Genomic DNA, 16272 nt, shown 5'->3' on the forward strand with positions numbered 1-16272 from the left:
TTTGTTTTGTTTTTGTTTTTGAGACAGGGTATCAGTCTGTTGCCCAGGCTGAAGTGCAGTGGCATGACCTTCACTCACTGTAGCCTTGACTTCCTGGGCTCTAGTGATCCTCCCACCTCAGCCTCCCGAGTAACTGGGACTATAGGTACACGTCACTACACTTGGGTATCTTTTAAATTTTTTGTAGAGACAGGGTCTCGCTATGTTATTTCCCAGGCTGATCTCAAACACCTGGGCTCAGGTGAGCCTCCCGCTTTGGTCTCCCAAAGTGCTGGGATTACAGTGTAGACTAGTGTGCCTGGCCAGTGATGCTCTTTTAACATGAGTACCCAGTGTTTGGAATCAGCACATGACATCAGTTAGGTTTTGCTGTATAATCAATTAACTTAAAACTTAAAATACACAGCTATTCAATTAGTTCATAGTTCCGAGAGTCAGCAATTTGGGCGAAACTCCACTGGATGATTCTGGTTTGGATAAGATCGGTTCCATCTCAGCTGAGCGTACTCTGCAATAAGCTGGTGGGCTGGCTGGGGCTGGCTGATTCACATCTCTCTTTGGTCTGTCATCCTCTAGTGGATTAGCCTGGATTTACGTACATTGTGGCAGGAGGATTCCAAGAGTATTAAAAAAACAAGCCCTATTGCGTACATGCTTTTGAAAACCTGTGTGCCAGGAAATTACCAAATCTTTCCAATTATAACATTAAAAGACAACCAGTCTCTTCCGCTTAAAACTTGGCTTACGCCTGTAATCCCAGCACTTTGTGGGGCAAAGGCGGGAGAATTACTTGAGGCCTGGGCAACATAGTAAGATCTTCTCTCTACAAAAAAAAATACAAAAATTAGCCAGGCATGGTAGCATGCCCTGTAGTCCCAACTACTCGAAGGGCTGAGGTGGGAGGATCACCTGAGCCTGGGAGGTCAGGGCTGCAGTGAGCTATGAACAAGCCACTGTGCTCCAGCCTGAGTGACAGTGTGACCCTATCTCTAAAATAAAATAAAAATCAAAATGTAAAAGGAAAAGAAACCTCCCAAATATATTAGCATTTATGCCTTCAGAAAAACAGATTCTATGTGAATATTAATATAATTGCAATATATTATCAAGCAAAGAAACCAATGGGAGGCCGAGCACGGTGGTTCACACCTGTAATCCAGCACTTTGGGAGGCTGAGGCAGATGGATCACCTGAGGTCAGGAGTTTAAGACCAGGCTGCCCAACATGGTGAAACCCCATCTCTATTAAAAATACAAAAATTAGCTTAGTGTGGTGGCAGGAGCCTGTAATCCCAGCTACTCAGGAGGCTGAAGCAAGAGAATCACCGGAACCCAGGAGGCAGAGGTGCCATGAGCCGAGATTGCACCCCTGCACTCCAGCCTGGGTGAGAGAGCGAGACTCCATCTCAAAAGAAAGATGGAAAGAAAGAAACCAATGAGAAAGAAACCAAAAGAAAAAACTTTAGGGTTTGAGATTCTATTTTATAGCTAGCCAGGTGGAGGTTTGGAGGGGAGATTGGGCTTGCATAAGAGGAAGTTAGTGGTCAGACCATGCAGGGTGAAGTTAGAGTTCGGAACTTATCCAATAGCAGAAAGAGCCATTAAAGGCCCTAAAGCAATGTGGTGAAAATATCAGATTATATTTTATTTATTTATTTATTTTTTTGAGACAGAGTCAACAGAGGAAGACTTCATCTCAGAAAAAAAAAAAAAAGTCCAACTTTGAATGTATTGTTTGCAGAGGATGAAGTGGCAAAAGAGACAAGGATATCCAGAGAAATAGGAGGAAAAGTGAGTTCAGGCTATTATTATTATTATTATTATTATTATTATTCTTTTCTGAGATGGAGTCTCACTGTGTCGCCCAGGCTGAAGTGCAGTGGCGTGATCTCGGCTCACTGCAACCTCCACCCACCGGGTTCAAGGGACTCTCCCACCTCAGTCTACCCAGTAGCTGGGACTACAGGCACACACCACCACGCCCAGCTCATTTTTGTATCTTTAGTAGAGATGAGGTTTTGCCATGTTGGCCAGGCTGGTCTCGAACTCCTGACCTCAGGTGATCTGCCCACTTCGGCCTCCCAAAGTGCTGGAATTACAGGCGTGAGCTACCATGCCTGGCCCATTCAGGCTACTATAAGAGAAAACTATAAACTGGGTGGCCAATATCAGCTGCAATTCCTTTCTCACAGTTTTGGAGGCTGGAAAGTTCAAGATCAGGGCACCGGCAGATTTGGTGTCTGGCGAAGGCCCACTTTCTGGTTTATGTATGGCTTCTTCTTGCTGTGTCCTCACATGGTGGAAGGGATGAGCTAGCTTTCTGGGGTCTTTCATTATAAGGGCACTAATTTCACTCATTTGGTTGAACCCTCATGACCTAATCACCTCCCAAAGGCCCCACCTGCAATGCTATCACCTTGAAGGTTAGGATTTCAACAGACGGATTTTGGGGAGACACAAACATTCAGACCATAACACCAAGTGTCAAGAAAGCCAAGAGCAAAACTGAAGTCTTACACTGATAAAAATATCAAATATGGTAATATTTTTCAGCACGTAAATTTTGCTTTTCACTTCTATGGTTGCATTAAATAAATCAGCATGTTGTTGTGTTCATAAACAGCACCAGAATATACACAGCTTTGTACTCAAAAACATTCATGTAGGTAGAAGTACACTATTCAAGAGGTTTTTCTGGGAGACCAGCCTGGCCAACATGACAAAACCTTGTCTCTACTAAATATACAAAAATTAGCCAGGTGTGGTCGTGGGCACCTGTAATCCCAGCTACTCGAAAGGCTGAAGCATGAGAATTGAACCCAGGAGGTGGAAGTTGCAGTGAGCCAAGATTGTGCCTGGGCGACAGAGTGAGACTGTCTGAAAAAATAAAATAAAATTTTAAAAAAAGGTTTTTCTGGGAGATAATTGGAACCACACAAAAGATAAACAAAGATCAACTTCACCTGTTTCAGTCTTCCTGAAGAATTCTCTCTCTTTTTTTTTTTAGACGAAGTCTCGGTCTGTCATCCAGCCTGGAGTGCAATGGCACGATCTCAACTCACTGCAACCTCTGTCTCCCGGGTTCAAGCGATTCTTCTGCCTCAGGCTCCCGAGTAGCTGGGATTACAGGCACCTGCCACATGCCCCCTGAAGAATTCTCTCTCTGGGAGACACAGGCATATCCTAAATACTGGGTACATTAGACTGCCTACATGTTCACTGTTTCCATTGTATGTGCATGGTTAACGTTGACTGAGATATGACTAAATAGGATGCTGTAATCTGACTTTAAAAAAAAAGACAAAATTAATGTCCCAAGAGCTCCTTGGAAAAGTTAATCAACTCCTGCCTCCCTGCATCTAAGAGTCAAGTGGTTTGTTTGTGTGTTTGTCAGAGATAGGTTCCCAGCCTAGAGTGCAGTGGTATGATCACAGCTCACCGCAGCCTTGAATTCCTGGGCTCAAGGGATCCTCCCACCTCAGCTTCCCAAGTAGCTGGGACTACAGGTATGGACACCATGCCCAGCTAATTTTTTTTTTTTTTTTTTTTTTAGATAGAGTCTTGCTTTTGTTGCCCAGGCTGGAGTGCAGTGGCATGATCTCGGCTCACTGCAACCTCCACCTCCCAGGTTCAAGCGATTCTCCAGCCTCAGCCTACCCAGTAGCTGGGATTACAGTCTCTCACCACCACGCCCAGCTAAATTTTGTATTTTTAGTAGAGAGAGGGTTTCACCATGTTGGCCAGGCAGCTCTCAAACTCCTGACCTCAGGTGATCCGCCCACCTCGGCCTCCTAAAGTGCTGGGATTACAGGCACGAGCCACTGCGCCCCACCCCGGCTAATATTTTAAAAGTTTTTGGTAGATCCGCTGGGTGCAGTGGCTCACGCCTGTAATCCCAACACTTTGGGAGGCCAAGGGAGTCAGATTGCTTGAGGCTTGGAGTTCAAGAACAGCCTGGGCAACAAGGCAAAATCCTAACTCTACAAAAAGTACAAAAATTAACCGGATGTGGTGGTGTGCGCGCCTATAGTTTCAGCTACTCAGGAGGCGTAGGTGGGAGGATTGCTTAAGGCCAGTAGGCAGAGCTCATAGTGAGCCGAGAGCCTGCCACGGCACTCCAGCCTAGAGGACAGAGACAGACCCTGTCTCAAAAAAAAAAAAAAAATAGTTTTTTGCAGAGACAGGGCTCTCACTATGTTGTCCATGCAGGTATCAAACTCTTGGTCTCAAGTGATCCTCCTGCTTCCCAAACCACTGGGATTACAGGTGTGACCCATCACTCCCAGCCTGGGTTAAGTGTTTTAATTACTCTATTATTTCTCACCTCCAGTGGAATTCCCCATTAAGTTCATTGTTGCTCTCACAAGGAGTGTATTTAGGCCGGGCATGGTGGCTCATGCCTATAATACCAGCACTTTGGGAAGCCGAGGCGGGCAGATCACAAGGTCAAGAGATCGAGACCATCCTGGCTAACACAGTGAAACCCCGTCTCTACTAAAAATAGGAAAAAAAATTAGCCGGGCCTGGTGGCGGGCGCCTGTAGTCCCAGCTACTCGGGAGGCTGAGCCAGGATAATGGCATGAACCCAGGAGGTGGAGCTTGCAGTGAGCTGAGATCGCACCACTGCACTCCAGCCTGGGCGACATACTTTGTCTCAAAAAAAAGAGAAAGAGAGAGAGAAAGAGAGTGAGAGAGAGAGAGAATGCAGCAGGAAGACTGAAACACGTGAAGTTGATCTTTGTTTTTCTTTCGTGTGGTTCCAATTATCTTGGGGAAAAAAAAAAGGAGTGTATTTAATTGAAAGACAATTAACCCTGGAGTGTTGCTATTTGAACATAATGCTATTCTTTTTCTTCTTCTTTTTTTTTTTTTTTTTTTTTGAGATGGAGTCTCACTCTTGTTGCCCAGGCTGGAGTGCAATGGCATGATCCTGGCTCACCACAACCTCTGCCTCCCAGGTTCAAGCGATTCTCCTGCCTCAGCCTCCCGAGTAGCTGGGATTATAGGGATGCGCCACCACATATATATTTTTTAATTTTAGTAGAGACGGCTAATTTTTTTGTATTTTAGTAGAGACGGGGTTTCTCTACGTTGGTCAGGCTGGTCTCGAACTTCTGACCTCAGGTGATCCACCCGCCTCAGCCTCCCAAAGTGCTGGGATTACAGGCGTGAGCCACTGCACCCGGCCTCTTCTTCTTCTTTTTATTTTTTATTTTTTAATAGTTGCTGCTGCATCTTCCTACTCAGAATTACTTAAAATGGCATCAGTGACTTAACCATCAATCTTGACAAAATGATTCTTTCAACCTGAATGACTGATGCAAGAAGGGAAAGATGATTGCAGAAGAGACAAAAGATAAGATTACTACAGAAGTCTCAGATAAAGATATTTTTATCTGGGAGGAAACATGACTGATAGACTGAATTCTGAGCTTTCTCTACCTGGGCCAAAAAACTTAGATTTGATCCCTCTCTTTGGGTGTACTTTTTTTTTTTTTTTTTTGAGACGAAATCTCACTCTGCCACCCACGCTGGAGTGCAGTGGCGCGATCTCAGCTCAAATAATAATAATAATAATAATAATTGGATGCTGGTGCTTTTCACCTGCCCATAATATGATTTGAGCCATGTCAGCTATCTTTTTCCTATTGGACTAACTTTACTCCCTTACTGGTTCTTTCTTTTTATTTTTTTTTTTTGAGACGGAGTCTTGCTCTGTTGACAGGCTAGAGGGCAGTGGCACAATCTCGGCTCACTGCAACCTCCGCCTACAGGTTCAAGCGATTCTCCTGCCTCAGTCTCCTAAGTAGCTGGGACTACAGGCGTGCGTCACCATGCCCAGCTAATTTTTGTATTTTTAGTAGAGACGGGGTTTCACCATGTTGGCCTGGATGGTCTCGATCTCTTGACCTTGTGATCCTACTGCCTCAGCCTCCCAAAGTGCTTAGACTACAGGCGTGAGCCACTGCGCCTGGCAGTTCTTTTTTTTTTTTTTTTTTTTTGAGACGGAGTCTTGCTCTGTCGCCCAGGCTGGAGTGCAGTGGCCGGATCTCAGCTCACTGCAAGCTCCGCCTCCCGGGTTCACGCCATTCTCCTGCCTCAGCCTCCCGAGTAGCTGGGACTACAGGCGCCCGCCACGTCGCCTGGCTAGTTTTTTGTATTTTTTTGGTAGAGATGGGGTTTCACCGTGTTAGCCAGCATGGTCTCGATCTCCTGACCTCGTGATCCACCCATCTCGGCCTCCCAAAGTGCTGGGATTACAGGCTTGAGCCACTGCCCCCGGCACCTGGCAGTTCTTTATCACTTTTAGCATCTGTTTCATTTTTTAAATCTGGTTGATTTTTAAAATGCTACTACTAAATTTTGGCTTTCCCGGCCGGGCGCGGTGGCTCAAGCCTGTAATCCCAGCACTTTGGGAGGCCGAGACGGGCGGATCACGAGGTCAGGAGATCGAGACCATCCTGGCTAACACGGTGAAACCCCGTCTCTACTAAAAATACAAAAAACTAGCCGGGCGAGGTGGCGGGCGCCTGTAGTCCCAGCTACTCAGGAGGCTGAGGCAGGAGAATGGCGCAAACCCGGGAGGCGGAGCTTGCAGTGAGCTGAGATCCGGCCACTGCACTCTAGCCCGGGCTACAGAGCAAGACTCCGTCTCAAAAAAAAAAAAAAAAAAAAAAAAAAAATTTGGCTTTCCCTAAAAAAAAGCACCAGGGTTCATGGACTGCACATATTTTTTAGAATTTTTAAATCAATGAGGAAATGAAAACCAACCTCAAAAATGAGAAGCAGAAACTTCCAGTTTGTGTTGTGGCTTAAATAGCTTGTGGCAGACCAATTGTTTGCTGAGACCAACCAGGAAAGCTGGATCAATACAAAAACACTATTAGAAAGCATCAGAGAGGCTTCCACAGAACAAGGAATTTCAGGAGCCAAGACCCTAGAGAGAGAGAAAGCTGGATGTGGCATCTGCTGGCTCTTCAGCAGTGACTGAAGGACTGAGTGTGCAGATGATGACAACTGGGAGGCTGGTAACTCAATAATAAAACTTTAGACAAGCACTCCTTTATGAATAATGAAGAGCTGAGAATGGACTTTTTTTTTTTTTTGGAGGCAGGGTCTCATTCTATTGCCCAGTCTGCAGTGCAGTGGCCCAAGCTTGGCTCACTGCAACCTCCGCCTCCTGGGCTCAAGCTGTCCTCCCACCTCATCCTCCCAAGTAGCTGGGACTACAGGCACATACCACCATGCCCAGTTAAGTTTTGCATTTTTAGTAGAGATGGGGTTTCACCAGGTTGCCCAAGGTGGTTTCGAACTCCTGGGTTCAAGTGATCCACCCACCTTGCCCTCCCAAAGTGCTGAGATTACAGACATGCATCACTGTGCCTGGCCCAACAACAGACTATTAATTCATAAAGAATGAAATCCAGTTTGTTTTATTTTTATGTATTTATTTATTTATTTTTTAGGACAGAGTCTCCCTCCGTTGCCCAGGTTAGAGTGCAGTGACCTGATTTCAGGTCACTGAAACCTCTGCCTCCCGGGTTCAAGCGATTCTCCTCCATCAGCCTTACGAGTAGCTGGGACTGTAGGTGCCCACTACCAGTCCTGGCCAATTTTTGTGTTTTTAGTAGAGACGAGGTTTTACCGCGTTGGCCAGTCTGGTCTCAAACTCCTGACCTCAGGCGATCTGCTGGCCTTAGGCCTCCCAAAGTGCTGGGATTACAGGCATGAAACACCACGCCCGGCTATTTTTTTTTTTTGAGATGAAGTCTTGTCTGGCTGTGTCACCCAGGCTGGAGTGCAGTGGTGCATTTCAGCTGATTGCAGCCTCCACCTCCCAGGTTCAAGCAATTCTTGTGCCCCAGCCTCCCAAGTAGCTCTGATTACAGGCATGAGCCACTGCCCAGCTAATTTTTGTATTTTTAGTAGAGACAGAATTTTGCTATGTTGCTCAGACTGGTCTCAAACTCCTGGACTCTAGGGATCCACCCGCCTCAGCCTTCCAAAGTGCTGGGATTATAGACGTTAGCCGCTGAGCCTGGCCTAAAATTTTGAAATTAGATTTGAAGAAACTCAATGCCTGATTGAATCAAAGTAAAATCTACCTTAACTTCATCTGCCAAGCGAAAGTAAATTGTCGGCTGGTCTCAGTGGTTCACACCTGTAATTTCAGCACTTTGGGAGGCAGAGGCAGGTGGATCACCTGCGGTCAGGAGTTTGAGACCAGCCTGGCCAGCATGGTGAAACCTTGTCTCTACTAAAAATACAAAAATTAGCCAGGTGTGGTGGTGCGTGCCTATAGACTCAGCTGCTCAGGGAGGCTAAGGCAGGAGAATCGCTTGAATCCGGGAGGCAGAGGTTGCAGTGAGCCGAGATCGTGCCACTGCACTCCAGCCTGGGTGACAGCGACACTATATATCCAAAAAAAAAAAAAAAAGTAAATTGTCTCTGGGAAAAAAGAAGATTGGCCGGGTACGGTGGCTCATGCCTGTAATCCCAGCACTTTGGGAGGTTGAGGCGGGTGGACAACATGGTGAAACCCCATCTCTACTAAAAATACAAAAATTAGCTGGGCGTGGTGGTAGGCACCTGTAATCCCAGCTACTCGGGAGGCTGAGGCAGGAGAATCACTTGAACCTAGGAGGCAGAGGTTGCAGTGAGCCAAGATCGCGCCATTGCACCCCAGCCTGGGTGACAAGAGGGAAACTCCATCTCAAAAAAAAAAAAAAAAAAAACCGGAAGATTATCCAGCACCTCATTTTTACAACTGTAGACACTGCATCTATGATTTTTAAAAATAATGTTAGGCCAGGCGCACTGGCTCAAGCCTGTAATCTCAGCACTTTGGGAGGCCGAGACGGGCGGATCACGAGGTCAGGAGATCAAGACCATCCTGGCTAATACGGTGAAACCCCGTCTCTACTAAAAAATACAAAAACTAGCCGGGCAAGGTGGTGGGCGCCTGTAGTCCCAGCTACTCGGGAGGCTGAGGCAGGAGAATGGCGTAAACCTGGGAGGCGGAGCTTGCAGTGAGCTGAGATCCGGCCACTGCACTCCAGCCTGGGTGACAGAGTGAGACTCCGTCTCAAAAAAAAAAAAAAAAAAAAAATGTTAAGGCTGGGTCTGGTGGCTCATGCCTGTAATACCAGCACTTTGGGAGGCCGTGGCAGCCAAATCATGAGGTCAAGAGATTGAGACCAGCCTGGCCAACATGGTAAAACCCCTTTTCTACTAAAAAAAAACCCCAAAAATTAGCCAGACGTGGTGGCGCACACCTGTAGTCCCAGCTACTCGTGAGGCTGAGGCAGAAGAATTGCTTGAACTTTGGAAGCGGAGGCTTCAGTGAGCCAAGATTGTACCACTGCACTCCAGCCTGGGCAACAGAGCAAGACTCCATCTCAAAAAATAAAATAAAATAAACAAATATAAGCTTATTTATTTATTTTTTGAGACGGAGTCTCGTTCTGTTGCCCAGGCTGGAGTGTAGTGGTGTAATCTCAGCTCACTGCAACCTCCACCTACCAGGTTCAAGCAATTCTCCTGCCTCAGCCTCCTGAGTAGCTGTTATTACAGACATCTGCCACCGTATCCAGCTAATTTTTGTATTTTTAGTAGACACAGGGTTTCATCATGTTGGCCAGGCCGGTCTCGAACTCCTGACCTCGTCATCCACCCACCTCGGCCTCCCAAAGTGCTGGGATTACAGGCGTGAGCCACCGCACCTGGCCAGCTTAATTTTTTTAGAATGTTTTTAGATTTAAAAATTGACAGGACCGGGCGTGGTGGCTCTCACCTGCAATCCCAACACTTTGGGAGGCTGAGGCAGGTGGATCACCTGAGGTCAGGAGTTTGAGCTGGAGTATGAGCTTTCAAATTAAAAGAAAGTCTGAGTGTGGCGGCTCATCCCTATAAACTCAGCACTTTAGGAGGCTGAGATAGGAGGGTCACTTGAGGCCAGGAGTTCAAGATCAGCCTGGGCACCAAAGTGAGAGCCCCATCTTTACCAAAAATCTTTTAAAAACAGCAAGGCGAGGCCAGGCGTGGTGGCTCATGCCTATGATCCCAGCACTTTGGGAGGCCAAGGCGGGCGGATCACCTGAGGTCACGAACTCAAGGCCAACCTGACCAACATGGTGAAACCCCATCTCTACTAAAAATACAAAAGTTCGGCCGGGCGCGGTGGCTCAAGCCTGTAATCCCAGCACTTTGGGAGGCCGAGACGGGCGGATCACGAGGTCAGGAGATCGAGACCATCCTGGCTAACACAGTGAAACCCCGTCTCTACTAAAAATACAAAAACTTAGCCGGGCGAGGTGGCAGGCGCCTGTAGTCCCAGCTACTCCGGAGGCTGAGGCAGGAGAATGGCGTGAACCCGGGAGGCGGAGCTTGCAGTGAGCTGAGATCCGGCCACTGCACTCCAGCCTGGGTGACAGAGCGAGACTCCGTCTCAAAAAAAAAATAAAAATAAATAAAAAATAAAAATACAAAAATTAGCCAGGTGTGATGGTGCATGTCTGTAATCCCAGTTACTCAGGAGACTGAGGCAGGAGAATTACTCCAGCGTGGGCAACAAGAGTGAAACTCCACCTCAAAAAACAAAAACAAAACGAAACAAAAAAAGGCTGGGCGCAGTGGCTCACACATGTAATACCAGCACTTTGGGAGGCCGAGGCAGGCAAATCACGAGGTCAGGAGATCAAGACCATCCGGGCTAACACAGTGAAACCCCGTCTCTACTAAAAATACAAAAAATTAGCCGAGTGTGGTGGTGGGCGCCTGTAGTCCCAGCTACTGGGGAGGTTGAGGCAGGAGAATGGTGTGAACCTGGGAGGCGGAGCTTGCAGTGAGTCAAGATCACGCCACTGCACTCTAGCCTGGGTGACAGAGCGAGACTCCATCTCAAACAAACAAACAAAAAAACAGGCAAGATGGCATGTACCTGCAGTCCCAGCTACTGGAGAGTCTGGGACAAGAGAATTGCTTGAGCCCAGGAGTTTGAGGCTATAGTGAGCTGTGATGGTGTCACTGTACTCCAGCCTGGGCAACAGAGCAAGACTCCATCTCTAAAATAAATAAATAAAATGAAACAATATTGGCCGGGCGCGGTGGCTTAAGCCTGTAATCCCAGCACTTTGGGAGGCCGAGATGGGCGGATCACGAGGTCAGGAGATCGAGACCATCCTGGCTAACACGGTGAAACCCCGTCTCTACTAAAAAATACAAAAAACTAGCCGGGCGCGGTGGCGGGCGCCTGTAGTCCCAGCTACTCCGGAGGCTGAGGCAGGAGAATGGCGTGAACCCGGGAGGCGGAGCTTGCAGTGAGCTGAGATCCGGCCACTGCACTCCAGCCTGGGCGGCAGAGCGAGACTCCGTCTCAAAAAAAAAAAAAAAAAAAAAAAAAAAGAAACAATATTTTCTCTTTAGAAACATTACGTTTTCACCATGGAGAATGTAAATAATACAAAAAGTGAAAAGAAAAAATGAAAAACCACCTGCAATTCAATTACTTAGAAAGAACCATCCTGAACATCTTGTTTTTCCTTTTAGTCTTCTTAGCAATAAACATGTGATATAAGGTTTATATTACCATATACCTTTTTACAGGCATCAAGACAGGCATGGAATTAAAAATGAGATTGCCCCAGGCACATCTGTAGGAGTGGAGTCTTGACCTGAGCATTCAATTTGTGGCTGAGACAGAAATGAAAGATTCAGTGCTGCCCCAGCAGGTGAGTCTCAGGGTCTAAAGGAGCGCCTTTCAACCGAGGACTTTTATCAAGGAACAATTCGCAATTCCAGCACAGGAGTATTTTTTGAAAGCCTATCTCTCTCTTCCTTCTTTCTTTTCTTTCTTTCTTCTTCTTTTTTTTGGGGGGGGGGTTAGTTTCAGATATTAAGTTACTCTCTATGTGAAAGTTTACATCTTTAGTAAAAACAATATTTTAAAATGCTTTGATATAAAAATACTGGGAGGCTGGGCACCGTGGTTCACACCTGTAATCCCAGCGCTTGGGGAAGCCAAGGCCGGCGGATTGCCTGAGGTCAGGAGTTTGAGACCAGCCTGACCAACATGGTGAAACCCATCTCTACTAAAAATACAAAAATTAGCTGGCATGCTGGGGGGCGCCTGTAATCCCAGCTACCTGGGAGGCTGAGACAAGAGAATCGCTTGAACCCAGGAGGTGGAGGTTGCAGTGGGCCGAGACCACGCCACTGCATTCCAGCCTGGGCAACAAGAACAAAACTCTGTCACCAAAAACAAAAAGAAAAACAAAAAACTGGGAATGCCTCTCTGCAAAATGGATCTCTGGAAATGTATATTTCATATTTAGAAACTGCCAGCATTTGGAACACCAGGACATTTTCTCAAGCACATGTGAAAATACATTGTCAGCCGGGCACAGTGGCTCACGCCTGTAATCCCAGCCCTTTGGGAGGGCGAGGCAGGCAGATCACAAGGTCAGGAGTTGTGACCAGTTGACCAGCTTGGCCAACATGGTGAAACCCCGTCTCTACTAAAAACACAAAAATAAGCCGGGCATGGTGGCATGTGCCTGTAATCCCAGCTACTCAGGAGGCTGAGGCAGGAGAATGGCTTGAACCAGGAGGCAGAGGTTGCAGTAGGCTAAGATCGCCCCACTGCACTCCAGCCTGGGCGACAAGAGCGAGACTCTGTCTCAAAAAAAAAAAAAATGCTTTGCTGGGTTTCCCCACTCAGTCTATTACCATTAGGTCATTTGCTTTTTGTCCAGTCACATTTCTACACAGCTGTCCATTCTTCAGAGAAGCTAAGCATAAAAATAGACACTTTTTTCCTGAGTCTTTCGATCTTCAACTCTGAAGCCTCCTTTGTCAAATAAAACTTTGACTAGATAAATTTGTTATGCTTTTCTCTTGTTAATCTGCCTTTTGTTATTGTAGTGTCCACCTGACTCTTACTATCAGGAGGAAAGGGATCACACCCTCTCCGCCCCTACACAGACATGCAAATTTTTGAGCCCCGCGTGTGAATTACTGAATCAGAAATTCTGGGGTGGGACCCAGGAACCTGATTTCAACAAACCTTCCTGGGGATTATTATGCATGCTAAAGTCTGAGAGCCCCTGGCAGGGAGGGGGAAGGGGAAAGGCGGATAGAATGCTTTCCAGAGGATGTAGGGTTTTGCCATTTCAATAATTGTTTATGGTTGTCCCTCTCCAATAGAATAGCTATAAGGAGCATTCCTAAGAAGAAAAATGTACTAGAAAATCACTGTGCCACCTCCTTTTTGTGTCTACCCCTTAATCAGGTCATTGTTAAGCAGATTTGTCAAATTATTCAAAGCAGGTTTGAATAAATGTGTTGTACAGAGACTTCAGGGCGTTTATTTGTCTTCATTTTGGCAGGATTTGCCCTGTGGCCGGAAAGATTCAGATGCACCTTCTTTCTTTCTTTCTTTTTTTAGAAGGAGTCTGGCTCTGTCGCCCAGGCTGGAATGCAGTGGCGTATCTTGGCTGATTGCAAACTCTGCCTCCCGTGTTCAAGCATTTCTCCTGGCCCAGCCTCCCTAGTACCTGAGATTACAGGTGCACGCCACAACACACAATGCTCGGCTAATTTTTGTATTTTTCGTAGAGACAGGGTTTCACCATGTTGGCCAGGCTGGTCTTGAACTCCTGACCTCAGGTGATCCGCCCACCTCGCCTCCCAAAGTGCTGTGATTACAGGCGTGAGCCACTGCGCCCGGCCCCCACATGCGCCTTCTTTCATCACTTACTTGTACTGTTGTTCTTTTTCACTTTGGAAATGTAAAGCCCTTCTATTAAGTATAGATGGTTATTATTCTCAAACAGCTAGGTAGATCAGAACAGAAATACCATACATGATTCTCAAATCCTCCAGGACAATCCTTTTCATTTCCCTGGATGACATCTTTTCTTACTTTTGAGATTTGTAATCAGACAGCCTTTCTTCCTCTCCAGGCTCTGCCACTTAACTAAGCTGTGATCTACAAGTTACTGCCTTGCTCTGAACTTCAGCTTTGCAGTTGGTTCCATAGCTCAGAGGTTAGGGCACTGGTCTTGTAAACCTCAGCTTCCATTTATAAAATGAGGACTTGAATAATTTCTATCTCATAGGATTAGTTTAAGCGTTAGATAATATTTATTTATTTATTTATTTATTTTTGAGACAGAGTTTCACTCTTGTTGCCCAGGCTGGAGTGCAATGGTGCAATCTTGGCTCACTGCAACCCCACCTCCCGGGTTCAAGTGATTCTCCTGCCTCCCACTCCCAAGTAGCTGGGATTACAGGCATTCGCCACTATGCCCAGTATTTTTAGTAGAGATGGGGTTTCACCATGTTGGTCAGGCTGGTCTCGAACTCCTGACCTCAGATGATCTGCCCGCCTCGGCTTCCCAGAGTGGATTACAGGTGTTAGGCACCGTGCCTGGCCGACAGGGTCTGATTTCTAGAAAATCCAGATCCTGAACACACACTGACACCCACCCCCTACCTCACATACACACACAAACTAAGGTCCCTTGCAATCTCAATCACTATCCCTGCAAAAGTCAAACTCACAAGAATGAAAGCTACACTCCATTTTCTCCATTCGTTTGTATGGTTGGTTCTGCACAGACAGATGAAACCACTTCACCCTGTAGAACTGATCTATTTTCAGTGCATTTTATTTACCTGCATCCTAAGGACCACCTTCTTCACGGGATGAGTCACCTCTGGGTCAGGTCCTTCTTCTGTTTGAGATTTGAAACCAAATAGCTTTGTTCCTTTTTACTTTGTGCCACTTTCTAAGCTGTGTACCTAAGGCATGTCACTTACCCTCTCAAAGTGTCAGCTGGTTTATGCATAAAATGGGGGAATACGTGATGTAGCTATCATCATAGGCCCGAAATGTCCATTTCAGTTCTTACTAGTCTAAGCCTTCTCTAGCCTCTGCTCCATACTCTCTGCCAAGGGTTAAATCTCTATTTTCATAAGATACATCTGCTAGGGAATAAAATAGCCATCAGAGCCTAACTTCTTTTGGATAAGGTGGACTTGGAAGGGTTAGAACAGGAGCAGATTATTCTCTGTCGATAACTGTCCCTTTAACCTGTTCTGTTGACTTGCTTTGCCCTGACCCCAGAGGAAATCTCAAGCAGATCCCAGAGCCTTTCCAGTCTCTCTTGCTTACGAACAAATAATTACCTTTTATTTAGGTATTTAAAAATCCATTCTCGGACGGGCACAGTGGCTCATGCCTGTAATCCCAGCACTTTGGGAGGCCAAGGCAGGAGGATCTCTCTCTCTTTTTTTGAGAGGGGGTGCAGTTTCCCTTTTGTTGCCCAGGCTGGAGTGCAATGGCACGATCTCTGCTCACTGCAACCTCTGCCTCCCAGGTTCAAGCCATTCTCCTGCCTCAGTCTCCCAAGTAGCTGGGATTACAGGCGTGAGTCACCAAGCCCGGCCTTCTCTGTTGCTTTTTTTTTTTCTTGAGACGGAGTCTCACTCTGTTGCCCAGGCTGGAGTGCAGTGGCGCGATCTTCGCTCATTGCAAACTCTGCCTCCTGGGTTCACGCCATTCTCTTGCCTCAGCCTCCCGAGTAGCTGGGACTACAGGCGCCCGCCACCACACCCGGCTATTTTTTTTTTGTATTTTTAGTAGAGATGGGGTTTCACCATGTTGGCCAGGCTGGTCTCGAACTCCTGATCTCAAGTGATCCACCCACCTCAGCCTCCCAAAGTGTTGAGATTACAGGTGTGAGCCACCGAGCCCAGACTTGTCTGTTGCTTTTTTTTTTTTTTGAGACAGAATCTTGCTCTGTCACCCAGGCTGGAGTGCAGTGGTGCAATCTCGGCCACTGAAAGCTCCGCCTCCCAGGTTCATGCCATTCTCCTGCCTCAGCCTCCCAAGTAGCTGGGACTACAGGCACCCGCCATCACGCCCGGCTAATTTTTTTGTATTTTTTAGTAGAGACGGGGTTTCACTGTGTTAGCCAGGATGGTCTTGATCTCCTGACCTCGTGATCTGCCTGCCTCGGCCTCCCAAAGTGCTGGGATTACAGGTGTGAGCCACCGTGCCCAGCCGTCCGTGTTCCTTTCAAGAGGAGCTGCTAGGATGCAAGACCTGTAAGGCCATAGGCAGCAATTCTAATGTGCCCAGGACAGCTCAAAAGCAACCCCTACCGAATGTTTACTCCCCTAGTTTACCTGCATCTGAGCGGACTACCAGCGAAACCATGACCAACAGAGACCTCCTGTCCACATTCAGCCACCGTGGACAGCTCCTGAC

The sequence above is a fragment of the Macaca thibetana genome, chromosome 11 (assembly GCF_024542745.1).
Source record: "Macaca thibetana thibetana isolate TM-01 chromosome 11, ASM2454274v1, whole genome shotgun sequence".
NCBI classification, from domain to species: Eukaryota; Metazoa; Chordata; class Mammalia; order Primates; family Cercopithecidae; genus Macaca; species Macaca thibetana.